This window comes from Arachis stenosperma, chromosome 10 (genome assembly GCF_014773155.1).
Source record: "Arachis stenosperma cultivar V10309 chromosome 10, arast.V10309.gnm1.PFL2, whole genome shotgun sequence".
In the NCBI taxonomy this organism is placed as follows: domain Eukaryota; kingdom Viridiplantae; phylum Streptophyta; class Magnoliopsida; order Fabales; family Fabaceae; genus Arachis; species Arachis stenosperma.
In genome coordinates, this window is record NC_080386.1 from 36,584,197 (window position 1) to 36,592,435 (window position 8,239).

Below are 8,239 nucleotides of genomic sequence, written 5' to 3' on the forward strand. Positions count from 1 at the left end.
TGGTATGAAGCAAGCTATGGTCACCTTGTAAATCTCAGTTAGGCAGACTCATATGGATATAGTGATATAAACGAAAATAACATAGAAGATAAAGATAGAGATACTTATGTAATTCATTGGTAGGAACTTCAGATAAGCGCATGAAGATGCCTTCCCTTCCGTCTCTCTGCTTTCCTACTGTCTTCATCCAATCCTTCTTATCCCTTTCCATGGCAAGCTCGTGTAGGGTTTCACCATTGTCAGTGGCTACCTCCCATCCTCTCAGTGAAAGCGATTGGCATATGCCCTGTCACGGCATAGCGGAATTCAGCTGTCGGTTCTCGGTCAGGCCGGAATAATATCCATTGATACTTTTGCGTCTGTCACTAACGCCCCGCCTGCTAGGAGTTTGAAGCACGTCACAGTCATTCAATCATTGAATCCTACTCAGAATACCACAGACAAGGTTTAGACCTTCCGGATTCTCTTGAATGCCGCCATCAGGTCCTGCCTATACCACGAAGATTCCAATTAAAGAATCCAAGAGATAAACATTAGAGTCTCGTTTGCTTGTAGAACAAGAGTGGTTGTCAGTCACTTTGTTCATGAGTGAGAATGATGATGAGCGTCACATAATCATCACATTCATCATGTTCTTGGGTGCAAATGAATATCTTGGACAAAGAACAAGCGGAATTGAATAGAAGAACAATAGTAATTGCATTAATACTCGAGGTACAGCAGAGCTCCACACCTTAATCTATGGTGTGTAGAAACTCCACCGTTGAAAATACATAAGAACAAGAGTGATCATTGGTTTCGGCCCCAGAGAGGGAACCAGAAGAACCAAGATCCTTGATCTAGAGATCTAAAGTGATCAAAAGATGAAAATACAATAGTAAAAGGTCCTACTTATAGAAAACTAGTAGCCTAGGGTGTACAGAGATGAGTAAATGACATAAAAATCCACTTCCGGGCCCACTTGGTGTGTGCTTGGGCTGAGCAATGAAGCATTTTCGTGTAGAGACTCTTCTTGGAGTTAAACGCCAGCTTTTATGCCAGTTTGGGCGTTTAACTCCTATTTAGGTGCCAGTTCCGGCGTTTAACGCTGGAATTTCTTGAGGTGACTTTGAACGCCGGTTTGGGCCATCAAATCTTGGGCAAAGTATGGACTATCATATATTGCTGGAAAGCCCAGGATGTCTACTTTCCAACGCCGTTGAGAGCGCGCCAATTGGGCTTCTGTAGCTCCAGAAAATCCACTTCGAGTGCAGGAAGGTCAGAATCCAACAGCATCTGCAGTCCTTTTGAGTCTCTGAATCAGATTTTTGCTCAGATCCCTCAATTTCAGCCAGAAAATACCTGAAATCACAGAAAAACACACAAACTCATAGTAAAGTCCAGGAAAGTGAATTTTAACTAAAAACTAATAAAAATATAATAAAAACTAACTAAATGATACTAAAAACATACTAAAAACAATGCCAAAAAGCGTATAAATTATCCGCTCATCACAACACCAAACTTAAATTGTTGCTTGTCCCCAAGCAACTGAAAATCAAATAAGATAAAAAGAAGAGAATATACTATAGACTCCAAATTATCAATGAAACTTAGCTCCACATTAGATGAGCGGGACTAGTAGCTTTTTGCCTCCGAACAGTTTTGGCATCTCACTTTATCCTTTGAAATTCAGAATGATTGGCTTCTTTAGGAACTCAGAATCCAGATAGTGTTATTGATTCTCCTAGTTAGGTATGATGATTCTTGAACACAGCTACTTATTGAGTCTTGGCCGTGGCCCAAAGCACTCTGTCTTCCAGTATTACCACCGGATACTTACATGCCACAGACACATAATTGGGTGAACCTTTTCAGATTGTGACTTAGCTTTGCTAAAGTCCCCAATTAGAGGTGTCCAAGGTTCTTAAGCACACTCTTTTTGCCTTGGATCACAACTTTATTTCTTTCTTTTTCTTTCTTTTTTTCTTTCTCTTTCTTTCTTTTTCTTTTTCTCCCTTTTTTTCGTTTTTTTTTTCACTGCTTTTTCTTGCTTCAAGAATCATTTTTATGATTTTTCAGATCCTCAGTAACATGTCTCCTTTTTCATCATTCTTTCAAGAGCCAACAATTTTAACATTCATGAACAACAAATTCAAAAGACATATGCACTGTTCAAGCATACATTCAGAAAACAAAAAGTATTGCCACCACATCAAACTAATTAAGCTAGTTTTAAAGATGAATTTGAAATCCTGTACTTCTTGTTCTTTTGTAATAAAAACAGTTTTCATTTAAGAAAGGTGATGGATTTCATAGGACATTCATAACTTTAAGGAATAGACACTAAGACACTAATGATCATAAGACACAAACATGGATAAACATAAAGCATAATTTTCGAAAAACAGAAAAGCAAAGAACAAGGAGATTAAAGAACAGGTCCACCTTAGTGATGGCGGCTTGTTCTTCCTCTTGAAGGTCTTATGGAGTGCTTGAGCTCCTCAATGTCTCTTCCTTGTCTTTGTTGCTCCTCTCTCATGATTCTTTGATCTTCTCTAATTTCATGGAGGAGGATGGAATGTTCTTGGTGCTCCACCCTTAGTTGTCCCATGTTGGAACTCAATTCTCCTAGGGAGGTGTTTAGTTGCTCCAATAGTCTTTGTGGAGGAAAGTGCATCCCTTGAGGTGGATCTCTCCATCTCCCATGACTCGGAGGTGAAAGCTTTTGCCTTCCCTTTCCTCTTTCTAGAGGTTTCTCCGGCCTCGGATGCCATAAATGGTTATGGAAAAACAAAAAGCAATGCTTTTACCACACCAAACTTAAAAGGTTTGCTCGTCCTCGAGCAAAAGAAGAAAGAATAGAGGAGAAGAAGAAGAAAATGGAAGAGATGGAGGAGGTTGTGTGGTTTTATGAAGGATGGATGTGAGTGATGAATGGGTGAAGAAGAAGAGAGAGGGAGTGGTGGGGTTGGTGGGGATCCTGTGGGGTCCACAGATCCTGTGGTGTCAAGGAAAAGTCATCCCTGCACCAAATGGCATTCAAAAACACGTTTTGAGCAGATTCTGGCGTTAAACGCCGGGCTGGTGCCCATTTCTGGCGTTTAACGCCAGGTTCTTGCCCTTTCCTGGCGTTTAACGCCAGTCTGGTGCCCCTTTCTGGCGTTAAACGCCCAGAATGGTGCCAGACTGGGCGTTAAACGCCCAACTGCTAGGCTTACTGGCGTTTGAACGCCAGCAACATCTTCCTCCAGGGTGTGCTGTTTTTCTTCCTGTTTTTCATTTTGTTTTTGCTTTTTTCATTGATTTTGTAACTTCTTATGATCATCAACCTACAAAAAACATAGAATAACAAAAGAAAATATATAAAATATAATCATTGGGTTGCCTCCCAACAAGCGCTTCTTTAATGTCAGTAGCTTGACAGATGGCTCTCATTGAGCCTTACAGATGATCAGAGCAATGTGGGAACCTCCCAACACCAAACTTAGAGTTTGAATGTGGGGGTTCAACACCAAACTTAGAGTTTGGTTGTGGCCTCCCAACACCAAACTTAGAGTTTGACTTTGGGGGCTCTATTTGTCTCTGATTTGAGGGAAGCTCTTCAAGCTTCATCCCCATGGTGACAGAGGAATATCCTTGAGCCTTAAACACAAAGGATTCTTCATTCACTTGAATGATTAGTTCATCTCTATCAACATCAATCACAGCCTTTGCTGTGGCTAGGAAGGGTCTGCCAAGGATGATGGATTCATCCATGCACTTCCCAGTCTCTAGGACTATGAAATCAGTAGGGATGTAATGGTCTTCAACTTTTACCAAAACATTCTCTACAAGTCCATGAGCTTGTTTTCTTGAGTTGTCTGCCATCTCCAATGAGATTCTTGCAGCTTGTACCTCAAAGATCCCTAGCTTCTCCATTACAGAGAGGGGCATGAGGTTTACACTTGACCCTAAGTCACACAAGGCCTTCTTGAAGGTCATGGTGCCTATGGCACAAGGTACAGAAAACTTCCCAGGATCTTGTCTCTTTTGAGGTAATTTCTGCCTAGACAAGTCATCCAGTTCTTTGGTGAGCAAGGGAGGTTCATCTTCCCAAGTCTCATTTCCAAATAACTTGTCATTTAGCTTCATGATTGCTCCAAGGTATTTAGCAACTTGCTCTTCAGTGACATACTCATCCTCTTCAGAGGAAGAATACTCATCAGAGCTCATGAAAGGCAGAAGTAAGTCCAATGGAATCTGTATGGTCTCATTTTGAGCCTCAGATTCCCATGGTTCCTCATTGGGGAACTCTATGGAGGTCAGTGCACGCCCATTGAGGCTTTCCTCAGTGGCGTCCACCTCCTCTCTTTCCTCTCCAAATTCGGCCATGGTTATGGCTTTGCACTCTCCTTTTGAATTTTCTTCTGTATTACTTGGGAGAGTACTAAGAGGGAGTTCAGTAATTTTCTTGCTCAGCTGTCCCACTTGTGCCTCCAAATTCCTAATGGAGGACCTTGTTTCAGTCATGAAACTTTGAGTGGTCTTGATTAGATCAGAGACCATAGTTACTAAGTCAGAGGGGTTCTGCTTAGGATTCTCTGTCTGTTGCTGAGAAGATGATGGAAAAGGCTTGCCATTGCTAAACCTGTTTCTTCCACCATTATTGTTGTTGAAACCTTGTTGAGGTCTTTCTTGATTCTTCCATGAGAAATTTGGGTGATTTCTCCATGGAGAATTATAGGTGTTACCATAGGATTCTCCTAGGTAATTCACCTCTTCCATTGAAGGGTTCTCAGGATCATAGGCTTCTTCCTCAGATGAAGCATCCTTAGTACTGCTTGGTGCATTTTGCATTCCAGACAGACTTTGAGAAATCAAATTGACTTGTTGAGTCAATATTTTATTCTGAGCCAATATGGCATTCAGAGTGTTAGTCTCAAGAACTCCTTTCTTCTGACTAGTCCCATTGTTCACAGGATTCCTTTCAGAAGTGTACATGAATTGGTTATTTGCAACCATCTCAATTAGTTCCTGAGCCTCTGTAGGCGTCTTCTTCAGATGAAGAGATCCTCCAGCAGAGCTATCCAAAGACATCTTGGATAGTTCAGAGAGACCATCATAGAAAATACATATGATGCTCCATTCAAAAAGCATGTCTGAGGGACATTTTCTGATTAATTGTTTGTATCTTTCCCAAGCTTCATAGAGGGATTCTCCATCCTTCTGTCTGAAGGTTTGGACTTCCACTCTAAGCTTACTCAATTTTTGAGGTGGAAAGAACTTTGCCAAGAAGGCATTGACTAGCTTTTCCCATGAGTCCAGGCTTTCTTTAGGTTGAGAGTCCAACCATATTCTAGCTCTGTCTCTTACAACAAAAGGGAATAGCATCAGTCTGTAGACCTCAGGGTCAACCCCATTAGTCTTGACTGTGTCACATATTTGCAAGAATTCAGCTAAGAACTGATAAGGATCTTCCAATGGAAGTCCATGGAACTTGCAATTCTGTTGCATTAGAGAAACTAGTTGAGGCTTAAGCTCAAAGTTGTTTGCTCCAATGGCAGGGATAGAGATGCTTCTCCCATAGAAGTCGGGAGTAGGTGCAGTAAAGTCACCCAGCACCTTCCTTGCATTGTTTGCATTGTTGTTGTTTTCGGCTGCCATGTGTTCTTCTTCTTTGAAGAATTCGGTCAGGTCCCCTAAAGAGAGTTGTGCTTTGGCTTCTCTTAGCTTTCTCTTCAAGGTCCTTTCAGGTTCAGGATCAGGCTCAACAAGAATGCTTTTGTCTTTGCTCCTGCTCATAAGAAGAGAAGGGAACAAGAAAATGTGGAATCCTCTATGTCACCAGTATAGAGATTCCTTGAAGTGTCAGAGGAAAAGAAGAGTAGAGACAGAAGTAGAAAATTCGAACTTATCAAAGGAGATGGAGTTCGAATTTTGCATTAAGGAATAGTGTTAGTCCATAATAGAAGGATGTGAGGAGAAGGGAATAATTTTCGAAAATTAAGTGAAAGATTTTGAAATATTTTTGAAAAACATTACTTAATTTTCGAAAATGAGAGTGGGAAAGAAATAAGATGATTTTTGAAAAAGATTTTGAAATTAGAAATCAAAAAGATTTGATTGAAAACTATTTTGAAAAAGATGAGGTTAAGAAGATATGATTGATTTTAAAAATATGTGATTGAAAAGATATGATTTGAAAACAATTTTAAAAAAAGATTTGATTTTAAAAATTAGTAACTTGGCTATCAAGAAAAGATATGATTCAAACATTAAACCTTTCTCAACAGAAAAGGCAACATACTTGAAATGTTGAATCAAATCATTAATTGATAGTAAGTATCTTTGAAAAAGGAAAGGAATTGATTTTGAAAACATTTGATTGAAAAGATATGATTTGAAAAAGATTTGATTTTGAAAAACTTTGAAAACTTGAAAAAAATTTGATTTGAAAACAAAATTCTCCCCCTTGTGCCATCCTGGTGTTAAACGCCCAGAATGGTGCACATTCTGGCGTTTAACGCCCAAACTACTACCCTTTTGGGCGTTAAACGCCCAGCCAGGCACCCTGGCTGGCGTTTAAACGCCAGTCTGTCTTCTTCACTGGGCATTTTTGAATGCCCAGCTTTTTCTGTGTGATTCCTCTGCAGTATGTTCTGAATCTTCAATTCTCTGTATTATTGACTTGAAAAGACACAAATTAAAAATATTTTTGGATTTTTAATAATAAGGAATGATCAAAATGCAACTAAAATCAAATAATAATGCATGCAAGACACCAAACTTAGCAGTTTGTATACCATTGACACTAACAAAATGAGAATGCATATAACAAAACACTCAAGTCAATAGAATTCAAAGATCAAAACAAGGAAATCATCAAGAACAACTTGAAGATCAATGAGGACACATGCATGAATGCAATAAGAACAGAAACATGCAATTGATACTAAACTTAAGATGAGACTCTAGACTCAAACAAGACATATTTTTGGATTTTATGATTTTGTAAAATTTTTTGTGCTTTTTCGAAAATTAAGTGAAAAGGAAAATAAAGGTATCAAAATTCTTAATGAGAATTCCAGGAATCATGCAATGTTAGTCTAAAGCTTTAGTCTAAAGAAATTAGACATGGCCGGCCAAGCTTCAGCAGGACATTGCATTCAAGAGCTAAATTGATGAGAATCAATCAGCCTTGGTGATGATAAGAACATCACCTTGAAACACTAGAATTCATTCTTAAGAACTCTGAAGAAAAATACCTAATCTAAGCAACAAGATGAACCGTCAGTTGTCCATACACAAACAATCCCCGGCAACGGCGCCAAAAACTTGGTGCACGAAGTTGTGATCACTACAACTTCACACAACTAACCAACAAGTGCACTGGGTCGTCCAAGTAATACCTTACGTGAGTAAGGGTCGATCCCACGGAGATTGTTGGTATGAAGCAAGCTATGGTCACCTTGTAAATCTCAGTTAGGCAGACTCATATGGATATAGTGATATAAACGAAAATAACATAGAAGATAAAGATAGAGATACTTATGTAATTCATTGGTAGGAACTTCAGATAAGCGCATGAAGATGCCTTCCCTTCCGTCTCTCTGCTTTCCTACTGTCTTCATCCAATCCTTCTTATCCCTTTCCATGGCAAGCTCGTGTAGGGTTTCACCATTGTCAGTGGCTACCTCCCATCCTCTCAGTGAAAGCGATTGGCATATGCCCTGTCACGGCATAGCGGAATTCAGCTGTCGGTTCTCGGTCAGGCCGGAATAATATCCATTGATACTTTTGCGTCTGTCACTAACGCCCCGCCTGCTAGGAGTTTGAAGCACGTCACAGTCATTCAATCATTGAATCCTACTCAGAATACCACAGACAAGGTTTAGACCTTCCGGATTCTCTTGAATGCCGCCATCAGGTCCTGCCTATACCACGAAGATTCCGATTAAAGAATCCAAGAGATAAACATTAGAGCCTCGTTTGCTTGTAGAACAAGAGTGGTTGTCAGTCACTTTGTTCATGAGTGAGAATGATGATGAGCGTCACATAATCATCACATTCATCATGTTCTTGGGTGCAAATGAATATCTTGGACAAAGAACAAGCGGAATTGAATAGAAGAACAATAGTAATTGCATTAATACTCGTGTTACAGCATCGCTCCACACCTTAATCTATGGTGTGTAGAAACTCCACCGTTGAAAATACATAAGAACAAGAGTGATCATTGGTTTCGGCCCTAGAGAGGGAACCAGAAGAACCAAGATCC

The 8,239-nt window shown here is 39.9% G+C and overlaps 1 non-coding gene across 1 annotated transcript; it reads left to right on the plus strand.

The window, feature by feature from the left end:
* The first annotated feature begins 5,112 nt into the window (after positions 1–5,112).
* On the plus strand, positions 5,113–5,220 carry LOC130958450 (small nucleolar RNA R71). The gene has a single exon (XR_009077570.1). It is a non-coding gene; the product is annotated as a small nucleolar RNA R71 (small nucleolar RNA).
* Positions 5,221–8,239: the final 3,019 nt, after the last annotated feature.